At 32.2% G+C, this 14515-nt stretch overlaps 1 protein-coding gene across 2 annotated transcripts in view; it reads left to right on the forward strand.

Annotated features, from left to right (window-relative positions):
* Positions 1-366: 366 nt before the first annotated feature.
* Positions 367-14515, forward strand: part of LOC142329311 (uncharacterized) — a 41939-nt gene continuing 27790 nt past the window's right edge. The window contains exon 1 of one of the 2 annotated variants that reach the window (XM_075373792.1): positions 367-502. The gene's annotated coding sequence lies outside the window, so the exon portion shown is untranslated. The remainder of the gene's footprint in view (positions 503-14515) is intronic. The other variant, XM_075373793.1, reaches the window with a different exon arrangement.

Below are 14515 nucleotides of genomic sequence, written 5' to 3' on the forward strand. Positions count from 1 at the left end.
CTCGTTATAACCCCTTTGTGTATGGTTGGCTGTTGTAGTAATATGTCCATTTATAGTTTTAAGTGAAAATTTATTCTCTTTAATTTTTTATCTAATTATAAGTTCGGCAAGATTGATAGTAAATTTTAAAAACAATTTAATATTAGACGACGTGTAATGATGGATGATCTAACGTTAAAAAAATTTGATGTAGAATGAAACAGTTTGCGAACCAAATTTTAGATTGAATAATTTTTCATTACTTTTGTTGTTTAAAATAGTCTATCGATGACGTCATTCCGGAGTGGGGAGACGATGAGATGAGAGTGGGGAGACGATGTGTTGTGTAACTAAAGAAATTCACCGAGATGTTTTGTCTTGTTATTGGCGGGAATTATCGGTAGATAGGCGACTGAATACGTAGTGCCGTCACATAACAGTGTTGTTTAGTCTAACCTAAAACACATGTAACGTTATCCAAATTTCATCTTTTTATTGAGATATTCCTTATTACTGATTTAAGGTGAGTTTTATTTATTTTGTTAATATTATTACATTTGTTAGACAATAATTGGCAGTTGTTTTATTCTGTGTATGTATTATTCAAATTATTTATTAGATTAAAAATGTTAGATTCCAGTTAACGCCGATTGATTTTTACAAACTAAATTTAATAATAATAAATCAATAAATTTGTTGTATTTATCAATTAATAATTTATCCAAGTACTAAAGGGCGGGTAAACACTATCGAAAAAAATAAATAAAAAGAAACAAGTTATATGGTTGTATTTTAGGTTATTTGGCCATTAACGGTGTATATATTTAACTAAACTGATATAAGCAAAGGGTATTTCGTGAGTGATATATTAGATATAATTTTTAAGTCTGGTAACGAGAATGAATCGTGCTAAGCGAGAAAATAATTCGCGTCTGTATCCTTATAAAGAATATTCCTCACATCCACCATCGTAACATAATATCAGCTCCTGGGTTCGACACCCAAAATAGCTTACCGTTTCTTCACCGATCTCAGTTAATGTCGTTAAATATTCATAAATGAATGTATTCTCGGGAATAACACAAAAATTTGAAAAAAATAATTTTTGATAGGAAAGAAAGCTACAAATAATCATTTTAATAAATTCGTAAAAATATTTTTAGAAATCTATCGGCGTATTTTTTATTTAACATATATATTTAACAATAATTAATCGTAAGAAAAGAAAAAAAAAACATCGGTAGCGAGTTTGTAGAAGGCGACCGATATTTATAATTTATGTGAGGTTCTGAGTTCGACACCCGGTAATTGTCATATATCTTAATAATTATGCGTACATAGTATTTAAAGCAGAAATTATTCGTAAAAAGTGTACGACATATATACAACAAACAGTCATTACAAATTTTTATATTTAACATTTCCCGTGTTTACTTTATATTTTTTAAGCTAAATTAAAAAAAATCACAACATTGTTGAAAATGTATAGTCGATCTTTTAGAGGAAAACTATTTTTAAGAAAGATATAACGATCCTCCTTAGATCGATCGGTTGATAAATTAAGCGACTGATATACCAATAATCCTAGGTTCTAATCTCGGCATCGTTTGGCATTCCTTATCGGTTACAGTTCATTTAATTCTTTACTTACAATTATAAACGACGCAAAATAAAGAAATTACAAAAAAAAAACTATGTTTATTTGGCTGATCAAAGGAGCACTGAAATTAAAAAAAAATTGAAGTAACATAATTTAACGATGTACTCGTATTTTCGAAATAAAATTCTATACGCGTAATTTTTTATTACTACAAACGACGTTGTAACTTTTCTTCTCGTCGGGAAAAATCTTTGGATCAGAGGTTAAATTTTACGTAAATTTTTCATTTACAGTTACCGTTTTTTTGTTATAATTCCAACGAGAAATTTTTTAAAGCTTTTTCACGAACGGAAAGGCATTAATAAATTTAAAAAGTGTCGAAAACCTTAACGGTCAATTTTTTTATTACAAAGTTTTTGTAAAAATGCACTTTGAGTGAGAAAATTGAAAAAATACAAACATGTTTAAGTAGCCCACCGCATACAGCGAGAGAGATTGACGGAGGGGGAGTGTGAGAGAGTGACTGCGAGAGAGAGGGGTCGAGTGAGAGACAGAGCGGGTAGTGGGAGAGAGAGCGAGGGTGATGGAGAGAAATTGAGAGAGGGGTTGGTAGGGGGATCAGTGATGGAGAGGAAGCGAGACAGAGGGGGTCTCTCTCTCTCTCTGTTACTTCTCTTCTCTTCTAATACTATTCTTAATACGGAGTGGTATATAAAACGCAGCTCTAACATTGTGACTACAACAGGTGCCCCTATGTTGCCAATTAACCTGACTTTTCCTCCCCCTCTGGCCCTTTGGCCGCAAAGATCGGCATCATTTAATTTGCTGCGTTGCGTCCCATTTACGTAGAATAAATCTTCCAACCTAAACTAGTAAGCAAGATGAATACAAAAAAATATTTTTAATAAAATTTTTATTATTAATTTTTTTTTTTAAATTTAATAACGAATCATATTATTTATTATTTTACTATTATTTAAAAAAAAAAAAAAGTTTACTACTATTGGGGCAAATGTCAAACCTCTTTTTCCCCTTTTCCTTGACTTTTTTCATTCATAAAAACTATATTTTTTTAATTTATAAAGAAAAAATCATTAACAAAAGTATAAAGAAAAGTTTATACTGGATTTACTCGTAAAAAATAATACGCATTTTACTAACAAATAACTGTGCAATTAAAATGTTTAATTTGTAACTCACTAGTTCGATTTTTTTTTTTTACTAAACTGTTGATCATTTTATGAAAAAAAATGATTACGATAACTTTTGTTATTAATTTTGTAAAAGTGCTTTTAAGAAAGAAATAATTATATCGGTGGAATAACTATCTGATATAGACTTAATTACTACATTCCACAAGGACTGGAGTCTGTGTATAACATATCATTTCCTGAAAAAAGAATCCATTAATTTGTCGCATTCTTTCTTGTGATTGTGATAAATATAAACGGTCTCTGGTATAGGAGGTACTAATAAGAATTGCTTTCTCTGATAGTAATGATGCTCGGTATATACAGCCTTTGTTGAGGAGAAAGAAGTGAAGGTGTCATTTGTACGACTGAACATCATTTCCGTTTCAGTAGGTTAGCACCTTGTTACGCGACAACATATGTTAGCTAAGTAAAGTATCTAACGGGAAACGGCTTCTTCCTAATTCTTCTTAAAGAATTTGCTAGTCGTAACTCGATTACAAACTGTTTTCGGACGTATGTTTGTACGAACCCTTCTTCTTAATTTCAAGCTCTAAAATCGGTTCCCAAATTATTTCTCTTTCCTCCTAAATCATCTTATGTGTGTATACATATATATTTAATTACACAAATTAAAATATAAAGTATAGTTTACATTTTATAAAATTATCTTTTTAAAAACATCATTTATGATAAAATAATTTCTTCACTAAAAGTCTATTTAAAGTTTGTAAATTCGATGCGACGATCAACTTGAACGTTAAAAAAATTTAGACGGGATTACTCTCCATTTACAGTGAGAAGTATAATTTTTGTACTTATGAAATAATTTCATAGAATCGATACACGTACATAAAAAAATATGTCAGAGATTCGAATTAAATTTGATTTGACTATATTTATTCCTTATAATATTTAACATAACTAATAAATAAAATAAATATCGTGGAGGTTGGAAATTGAAAGCGCCCTTGAGAAGTTAGATCCGATAACGAAATTATTATCCACTATAGTGCATCTTCGGTAAGAAATTAAATGATCTTTATATCCCTCAAAATTTACGCGCGCACACGCACCCACAGAGAGAACGAGAGAGAGAGAGAGTGTGAGTGTTAGAGAATTTTCGCGCTGTCTGAGACAGAGTGAGGTTTAAGAGACGGGGTGATGATAGTGATTGTGATGTTTTATTACTTTCCAAGAGCGACTCTTATTTTGATAATCGTATTCTCTAAATAAGTATATAATTTCGTACCAAATTCTTACGGTATTTTGTATTTCACTTTTATTCGTTTCTGAAATATTAAATTTCGTATTTTAAAATGCTTGAAATTTATCGGTGATAAATTATAATTTTAAACTTGTATTTACGAGAATAAAGAGTAAAAATTGTATGTAAAACATTGGCAAAAGACACCAGAATTGTAGGTAGTACAGGTAGACAGAAAGTTCTATGTTCAAATTTCGGTCAGAATTGGCTTTTTTAATACGCTTTATTAAAATTTGAAATAAAAGTAAGTGACGAACTGAATGTGGGTCTATTGCCCATACAAATAAATAAATAAATATAAAAATGTATTAGGTATTAATACGAGTTAGGAATAAATAGCATTAATAAAGATTACGAGGTCGAATTGTAAATAAAACTGGACAAATTTTATCTGTTATTATGTAATATTTTTTTTTGTAAATTACTTTACAAAACTGATAAATTTAATCGTAATATTTAAAAAAAATATATTAAAATTAAGGGAGATTAATTATTATTTTAAATAAAATGAGATATAAAATGATCGACAAATCTTGATTTAATTTAATTATATCGAACGTCTATATAAGAAATATATTAGGGATATTAACTTTGTTATTCGACCGCAATACACACACACGTACGCACATTTACGGTTGTATTTGAATTGTTGTACCATCGCGTGACCAGTACTGTCCGAGGGTAGCCAATCAGAGTGAAGTTAGCCACCTGCTGCATTTGTTTCATCTCCCCCCTCTCACCGCACCGTCGTCGCAGTAGTCAGACTGACAAGTTGGCTTTACTCGATGCGTCATCCCAATAAAATTAAACAAAAAAATAATTACCTCTGACAGCGTATGAACGATACAGTTTTATAAATTATTGTTTTATTTTTTATCATTGACTATCGAAGTATTGTTTTTCTATTAAAGCATTTATTATTATAAAAAATTTACTTATTACATTTATTTTATTTATATTTAATTTTTTTTTTAAACACTTCGCTTTTATTATAATCTGAATTTTTTAAAATCTAGCACAAATTATGTATTACAGTAAATAAATTTGTACCTTCAAAACTAGATTGTATGTTAGTTCAATCTAGTTTTGAAGGTACAAATTTATTTACAAGGGGTTGTTGATGAAGCTTTCTATCATTTAATAAAATCTAATGTTACAGCTGGATAAAACTATGTGTGTATGTCTTTATTACACAGAAATCCTTTACTACATAATTAAAATTTTTAATTTTTATTAAAATATTACATACGTTTACTTCTTAACAAATGTTAAAATCGAACGTAATCGGCTCGAAGTGCAGTTATTTTAGCGTCGCGTTATTCGTCTATTTTTGTCAGTTGTAAACTGTTCCAGCTACAGTGCAATATAGTTTCGTTCTTTACGATTATGTTTATTCTAAAATACAGTATTCCATCGAGGAAAGGGCTGCTATCGAGGAAGCTTTGGATCCTTTCAAGAGAAACGTAAAATATTTTCGCTAAGTTTTCGAACGTCAGTATCCCGATAAAGAGTAGTAGTACACGATTCGGTTAAAAAACGGCGCACAACGGAGTCCGTTTCAAACTCAAAAACGAAATAGGCGACCTTTCGTCAGGACTCCGTAGGCCATAGCCCGTATTCAAAAAACAATATCTGCCGGTCCGAAAAAAATCTATACGGTAAATTATCGAACCAAGATCGTGTAAAATACACATCTTGTAAGATTCTTCACGACTTCAATCGGAAACCTTATCGTGTAAAAACTAAGCAAAACAGACTAACCGAAACGTCTTAATTTTTAAGGGGGTCATAAAAGGAGTAAACTTGACGGGTTCTTATGATTTTCACCTGAAAACTCGAATAAAGCAGGTCCCAATATTGTATCTCCCATAGATTTAACGATAACCACCGTAAAACAGAAAAATTCAGTGACGAAAAACGCGTTTTTTTAGGTTTGAACTACAATAATTTTGTTAAACGACTGAAAAATGCGTAAATTTGATTAAGAAAACGTGTAGAGAACTTAATTTTGAGAAAATAGATGAAATGAAGTCTACGAAAAACAAAAAAAAAATATCAACTTTTATTATTAAAAACAAAACTGAACAAATTTTAACAGAAAACAACGAATGAATTTATGAAAATTAAGAACAAATTTTTAGTGTGATAAATTTAGATCGCAAACAATAAATTGATTTGTAGAATTTAATAATCTTCGTGAGAGTAGTACACTTTGCAGCACTCGTGTTTCATCTGAACCCCGACCGTTACAAGCCGATGAAAAGAAAAAAATTCTTCAAGTAGTACAGTTTAGTTCCAAAACGAGCATGCGAAGAATTTCTACGCTACTCGACATTCTACAAAGTACAGTACGGAGGACATTACACGCTCAAGGACTGAATCCTTGTCACATCCAGAAAATAAAACACCTCAAGCTTTGTGACCGTGCCGGACGGGTTTTTTCAGCGGGTTAACATAATTACTTTTAAATCTCATTCGTACTATTTTCGGACAAATCTACTTGTATCCGTAACGGCGTAAACAACACGTGAAATTCACATCGGTGGTGTGAAGAAAACCACACGCTCCAGTCGGATCAAATTTCCAGCCGTAATTTTCGGTGAACGTTTGATGCGGAACGATCGACAACAAATTAGGCCCTTTCTTACTAGAACTTGTCACGGGGAGACGCTGTGACTCAAAATAGATAACGATATGGCAGTCCAAGTAATCCCAAATATTTAAAAGCTTATCTCCTCCAACAATACAAACAGAATTTCTGATATGGAGTTTTAAGTCATATACATTAACCGGAAAAGGAGAAATTTCAGTCTTTATAAAACCCCATAAAAAATAATCTAATCGCAAGGCATTATGCGTGGACTTATCGGATCAACGCCACATTTTCGTCAGTCGCTCGACCAAACCCATCTCTTAGAATATATTTCAACATAATTTCTAACCTCTTTGTCCCGGTGATGCGATCTCCATCTCGTAAAAGAATTAAGTTCTCAATGTCTTCATCAACTTGAGGCGTTAACCGTTCACTTATCATATCGAGATAAATTCCTTCAGTTACTGCGTGTTTCTGGAAAAATGAAGATTTTTATATTCATTTTCGCAGGAAGCATAAAATATTTTCATTTTACGCAAATAGCTTATATAATGCACATCATTATCTCTAGGGTTTTTCTATAATATGAATAGTACACTCGTTAACAAAAATTAGCGATTACAAAAACTAATTACTTCGAAAACAGGTCTTTGCATGTACACATAAACCTTCACGTAAGGCAATATCATCGTCGCTTCTCTTTTAAAACCATATATATATATATATATATTCATTTTTTTAACTGGATATTTAAATCCATATAAATGTTGAAAAAAGTAATATTGTATAGTACTCAGAGTTGATTTTTTTTTCTCTAACAGTTTAAAGATCTGATGCGCTTTTACACGTTTGTAATTCTTAATGACTTGTTAATCTGACTTGGCCAGTAACATTAGTCGACGGAAAATGTTTATTATACATATATGAGTTGTGTTTAGAGAAATACAGTTATTTTTGTTGTTTTAGCTACAGAAAGTGGCCACCGGTATTAATGAATTTATTATTAAAAGATGTGACTGAACTGAACGAATGGCTACTTGGGTATGCGGCAGGTAATAATTGACAACGCTAATAAAAATAAAATATATTTACGATTATGTGATATAAGATGCGTTCACTTATAGTATGGTATATAAATAAATACTTTTAATATCATCTTGTGTGTATATATATACTGTTTAAACGACTTCATATTCAAAACTGGTGGTTACTGGGACGTAAAAGTAAGTGCGGATCTTCTTAGTTACAAAATTACAACTTCATGGGTGTTCAAATTCTTTTCCGCTACCTTGGATACACAACACCGACCGTGGTGTGGCGGAGTGCGTAGTATCTCGGCATTTCATCCGGAGGTTCCACGGTGGAATCCCGGTCACGCACGGCACCTTTTTCATTCGCTACAAAATTTCATTTCCATACGCCACGGATAAGCTTACAGTTTATTTAGCGAAATCATCCGGAAATAAAATATAAGAATTAAACGGAAAACCGACCCGTTAATCATCATATCACAGAAGTAAACAAACTAGCTTATTTATTTTAATATAATCTTAAAGTATAAAATAAAATATTTAAATAATTTTTTTTACCGTTCATGTTTAAGCATTCCGATACGTGAAGAATTTCGTATTTAATCACTTTGATATATATATGCTCAGAGCAAGCTATACACATGTGTGGTCGTTGTTAAGCTCTCCATGCGAACAGACGACTGAATTTTCGCTCTGCGAATTAGTACTCGTTTTCGTTGTTTTTCTATTTATAATATTAGTTTTTGTTATTAAGTGTTATTTTGTTGCATTTTTTCCGTCGTTTTGTTTACGTTGTTGTGTTTGCTGTTAATCGTTTTGCGTATTTTTTGCACTTTTGTGTTTTACTTAATTCCGTAGCGTTAATTAAGTTATTCGTTTTAAACAGTTTTTCGTTTCTATATTTATAAGAAAATTTCTTAGCCTGCGGTTGTCAAGGCTTATCGACTGGAAATCAGCTGTGTTTATTTCGTTTAGATTTCTGTTTACATTCGACTTAGAGAGTTTAGGTCGACTTTTATAATTTTATTTAAATTAACGTTTCACAAGATACAGAAAGACAGCTCTTTTTATAAATACAATTTATCTATTCGTAAACGAATTAAAACGTATAAAATTCGACCGATGACTTTTTCTTGTCCACTAGCGCAAATTAAAAATATACAGTATCCTATTTAATACAAAGTATAAAAACCGTGTTTGTTTATCGAATTTATGTCAAAAGATATTGAATTGAACACAAAATTAGTTATTTTTAAACCGTTTAATCTAATCGCAAACACATAATCATTATCGAATAAAACCAAAAATATTAACAACTTTTGTAAACTTAGAATCTTTATTGAAATATAATCTTTTATTGTGTGTGCGCGCGTGCGTGCGTGTGTGTGTATTATATATAAATAATTTTCTCGGCGAATATAGCTAGAATAGCTATGTTAAAGAAGTATAATTTTCATGTCAAAACTGGAGTAAAGAGTTTTTTTGGTAATGTTAACGTTTTACAGCCAAACTAGTTCATCTAGACCGTTCGTTATTTCGTTTTCAAAAGGGGCGATAACGCTCCCTTGGAAGCGCTGTAGGCCTTCAGAGGGGACGGTAGAAAGCCTACAGAAAATTGGGGGCGTTCAAGCGGTCTAGGATCGTAGATACCAGTGTTCTTTGGCGGTCGGGTTTCGATTAACCGCAACCTCAGGAACGGTAGAACTAAGACTGTACAAGACTACACTCATACATACCGTCCTCATTCATCCTCTGCAGTAATACCTGAACGGTAATTCCCGGAGGCTAAACAGAAAAAAGAAAAAAATCAGTCTAAGAAGGGGATGAACGATTAAAAAAAAGGTAAAAATGACGTTTACCTGATATTTCAAAGTAAAATGTAAGTTTCAACTCAGAAATAGGATATGCCACGTTTAAAAACAATAATTACAATCGGTGTTTTTAAGAGCGCATCTTAAAATCAATAACTGCTATTATTAATTTTAACAGACGGTACGTTTAAAAGTTTTGGGGGACGCTAGAAAATGTTTGATTCCTAATATTGGCAGCGGGCGAAAAAGTTTGAGAATCGATGGTCTAGATCAGCGGTTCCCAAACTTTTCCGAGTCGCGGCGCCCTTTTTCAATAAAAATGTTTCCACGGCGCCTTATCCTACGTAAATGTATATTTACTCGTACGTAAGATAAAAGGAAATAAACTCGGGATCTTCATTATGTTATTTTATTACTTTATTAACATTAAATTAATAATTATAAATATCTTGGTTCGATTAATTATGAAGCTTTTACGATTTTGTATAAAAATTATATCTATTTATATTAACGATAAAATTTATTTAATTTTACTTAATAAAAATTATAAACTTCACGGGACTAAACGCTATTTGTTTTTTCTAATCCGTAAAAGCTGAACAATATAAATATTGACGATTTGTATTAAAAATTAATTACGAATATTTATACTAAATTCGCTTTAGAGATATCCGGTTATAAGCAAACCGCGTTGAGTTGTAATAGAATCTCTCAAAAGTTACGCGTATAAATGATATATTTTGATGTTTTACGTACGACTTACTATCCGATAAATGTTTGATGTTTTCATTTAGCGCCGACTGAATCGAGGTATTTACATGATGAATTTATTACAAAGCAGCTATATTTAAAATTACATATTGCTGTTGACAAAAACACTATAAGTATTATATAAATACTTTTTTCGGTTTAGCTTCCGGAACCACCGTAAGGTATTACTTCAGAGGATGATATGTATGAAATTAAATGAAGTGCAGTCTTGTACAGTCTCACATCAACTATTCCTGAGATGTGTGGTCGGTTGAATCCCAGCCACCAAAGAACACCGTCCATTGATTCCCTGAAAGGTCAAGGTGGACGCCCAGGGGTCCACGGGAGACTCTACGGGGGTCTACGTTGGCGTGACAAAAAAAAGGGGGTTCACAATTCGTAAGGGTCCACGATTTATGAAGTAATTTATGAAGAAATTTATGAAGCAAAATATTAGTCGGCGCTTATTTTCCCAGTTTTCAAACTTGTCACAGGTAGAACGCCTTGATGAGGATATTCAAACATATGTTCAACATTTAATCGCCCTGCACGATGACTTCAAAATCAGATTTGAAGATATTCTGACGATGGAAATACCACCACGGGTCATAAATCCATTTGATGAAACGGATGTGGAGAATGAGATATTACAAGAGGAGCTACTCGAGCTTAGCACTAATGAGGAGCTGAAGGTGAAATTTAAAAGAAGGTATCAAACATTTTGGATGCAGGCAGAAATACCAGAAAAATATCCTGGACTGTGGGGAATTGCGAGAAAGCTTTTGATAGCGTTCTCCTCGTCATATCTTGTCGAAGAAAGTTTTAGTGTCGTTACAAACCTTTTATCAAAAAAAAGGAGTAGATTCAATATCACTGAACGGGGAGATTTGCGCTTATTCCTAACAAAACTGAAGCCAAATATTGATAATTTGCTGTCAATCCATCAAGTACATCCCTCCCATTAAAATTGTAAATATTTTGTGATCGTCATTGTAGAAGTTACATTACGTTATTAATGTCTAATTTTAATTATATTACGACAATTTTAAAATATTACATTGCAATACGATAACAGTAATAATTAATAGCGTCATGATTACATATTTGAATAAATGCGACACAAAAAAATATACTATTTTTCTTTTGCTTTTTACCACTCTGAATGGGAAGTTTTCTAAATAAAATAAGTGAGAATATATTGCTTTCTTGTGCTGTGAGTAGATGTCAAAAATGAAAAGTCGGATGGAAGCATTTATTTTTGATCGGCCAACTTTATTTTTTTGACATCCACTCACAGCACAGTAGATCAAAACTTAACCGATCGAATCTCACTTTTTTCGGAAGCTGTTAGTTCGTGGAACTCAGCCGTAACGCAAATTTTCATAGTTAGATCTAATCTTCACATTTTCCGTCGGGTGGAAATACGGTAGAAATTAGCTGCAGGGGGTCCGCCGGAACCAGCAAAATTTTGAAAGCGGTCTATGAGAAAAATAAGTTTGGGAACCTCTGGTCTACACTTAGCGTTCAAATCCGTATAAAAGTAACTAGTCTTTACTGGAATTTGAACCTTTAGAACTCTCGACGTCGAAATCGGCTGATCTGCGATGACGAGTTAACCGTTAGCCCGACCCGGTGGACATTATATAAATAACGGTGGGGGGACTAATAAATTGAGTAACCCGGTGGATTATATCGCTAACGCAATCGCACACGCTGCAGTAAAATCTCGCTACTGCAAACGACAGCTATCATGCTGAACGCGATGTAAAAACTTAATTTTTCAACGATTAAAAAGTTTGTCGAACAAAGAATAAACTTTGTTGATATAAATTATAGTTTGAAATTAATCATAATACGCTAATACATATAAATACGTCAATTAACACTTGTTTTGTCGTGTTAAGATTAATTATTGTGAAAAAAACCATACATTTTAAAACGTATACGTTATTTTTTATTATCGATTTCTTAAGTCGATGTTGTTGAAATACCTACAATCTTTGGTCTGTTTTGTTTTTTTTTATCTTAAATTATTTTTTAATAATAAAGTCGAATGAATTTTCGCTTACGCACGAACGCATACACAAAATAAACAATGAATTACTAAAAAAAAATTAAAGTGCAAATAATTTACTTAAAACATTTTTTTGTATTAGGTCATCATTAGAAAACTAATTGAAATTAATAAATTAATCAAAGATTAAAAAATTTCGAAAGATTTATAAAAGAAAGAAAGAAAGTTAAATAACTATTATATCGTTCATAAAAATTGTTTAATCGAAGCTAGGATAACGGTGAGATTTAAATATTAAAATTATTGTTAAAATATGCAGCGTGTAAATTGGTAACAAGGATTTAAAAATAATGAGAAAAAAGAAATATGGCGGTGATGTTAAAAAATATTAAAAAAATTAATGGTAGAACGTTTTATTTAATTTTCAAAAACTAATTTTAAAATAATTTCTTTAATAATGTTGTATTATAGTGGAAAAGTTTTAGATAATTATTTTACTTTTTATGATATTTTATGCCGATTAATTATTCTTAATATCGTTTGTATCACGCTTGTTTTTTTAACTTACTTAGAAATAAAACACTTAAAATTTACTTCACGCTCATAAGGGTTACGACGTTTATTTTCAACATTAGTTGAATTACTCCTTATGTAATATCGTCCGTCCGTCGGACTGCTTTGATCGTTCATTCAAAGTCCGATGAAGTTCAATTTCTCATCTTAAGATTACATTATTTTATTCGGTAATTTATATTTATTAAGTTTTACTATGGAGTATTATTTGATCTTTAAAGTGAGAAATCGGACGATATTTTTGCTAAAAAAACAAAGCCTTTCCCCCGTTGTATGTTTATATGAATTTTTTTATCGTTTTTACGTAAGGAATATAAATACAACATATCCCAGGAAGGGGTTGGACAAACTTAAGGGACTAATTTAGAATATCAAAACAAATTTAAAAAAAAAAAAAAAATGCGGAAAAATCGCTTACCTCGATATATTTTCTTCTCTGTCCACCATTTTGTCTTTTTCAATGAAATTTTAAATATTAAAAACGGATAGAATCGAGGGTCATTTAATTATCAAAAACGTAAACAGCTGTGGACACAAAACAGTGTCAGAGGGTTACGATACCTTAAGAACAGTTGAGTCGGTAACCCTACTCTCCGGGTCGGTTTAGTGGTGAACGCGTCTTAGAAAATCAGTTGATTTCGGAGGGTCGAGAGTTCCAGTGTTCAAATTCTAGTAAAGGCGGTTCCTTTTATACGGGTTTGAATACTAGATTGTGAATATCGGTGTTCTTTGACGGTCGGGTTTCAATTAACCACACATCTCAGAAACGGTCGACCCGAGACTGTACAACACTACACGTCATTTACACTCGTACATATCATCCTCAGAAGTAATCCTGACGGTGATTCCGGAAGCTAAACACAAAAAGAATAAAAGTCGGTAACCCTGAGATGGCTTTTGCCAACCGTTTGAATAAAATTGTTTTCTTTATAACCTCAAAATCTCATTTTACCATGGCGAATTCTCTTGAAGTTTGCGAATTAGTTGAACCGAATGCAGCGATCTGTTTTTTTTTACTTTCCTTAGGTGAAAAATAAGTTAAAATTTAATCTCGTACGATCAAACAATACAGTCAAAGTTGTACGAACCGCTGAAATTTTTACAAGCGGATAAAAAAATTTAAATACAGTCGAACTGAATGATTGACGGCCACCGTTGCGGGCGACCTATTGAAGTGTCAACTTCAGCCTTCAAAACGGTAAAAATTCTTTCATCTAAGATTTCCGAGAGTTACAGTTCAGATTATAGCCTAAATAGTACGACTAAGTGTCGGTAAAGTTCATAACAATGTCACCGATAAGCTTCCGTATTGTAAAAAAAAAGCGCAAGGTGGATTGCAAGAGAGTCGACGTATCACCCAAAGGAGACGAAACTTTGTATAGACGGAGACCTGAAAAAATTGTATCGGCGCGGGAAGGTGATGCTTTTTTTGGACGGCAGTCAAACCTGTAATCAGTAACAAATGTAATCGATCAAGTAACAAAGAGCGTTTCGGTCGGCAGAAAGGAATACAGAGAGCAAACTTTCATCTACAGGTGACGGTAAAGTCGCGCAACCCAAATTGTTCTGCTTTGTAGGAATGTAAAAGATATTTTAATTTGGATAATTTTTTGTGCGACAGAATAATGTACGGTAGCACCGGTAGATTACGCCTACGGGCAACAGTCGGTGTGGCATAAAGCAGTTTGTTTAGTCCGAGCAGCAATC

Source organism: Lycorma delicatula, chromosome 8, assembly GCF_047948215.1.
Source record: "Lycorma delicatula isolate Av1 chromosome 8, ASM4794821v1, whole genome shotgun sequence".
NCBI classification, from domain to species: Eukaryota; Metazoa; Arthropoda; class Insecta; order Hemiptera; family Fulgoridae; genus Lycorma; species Lycorma delicatula.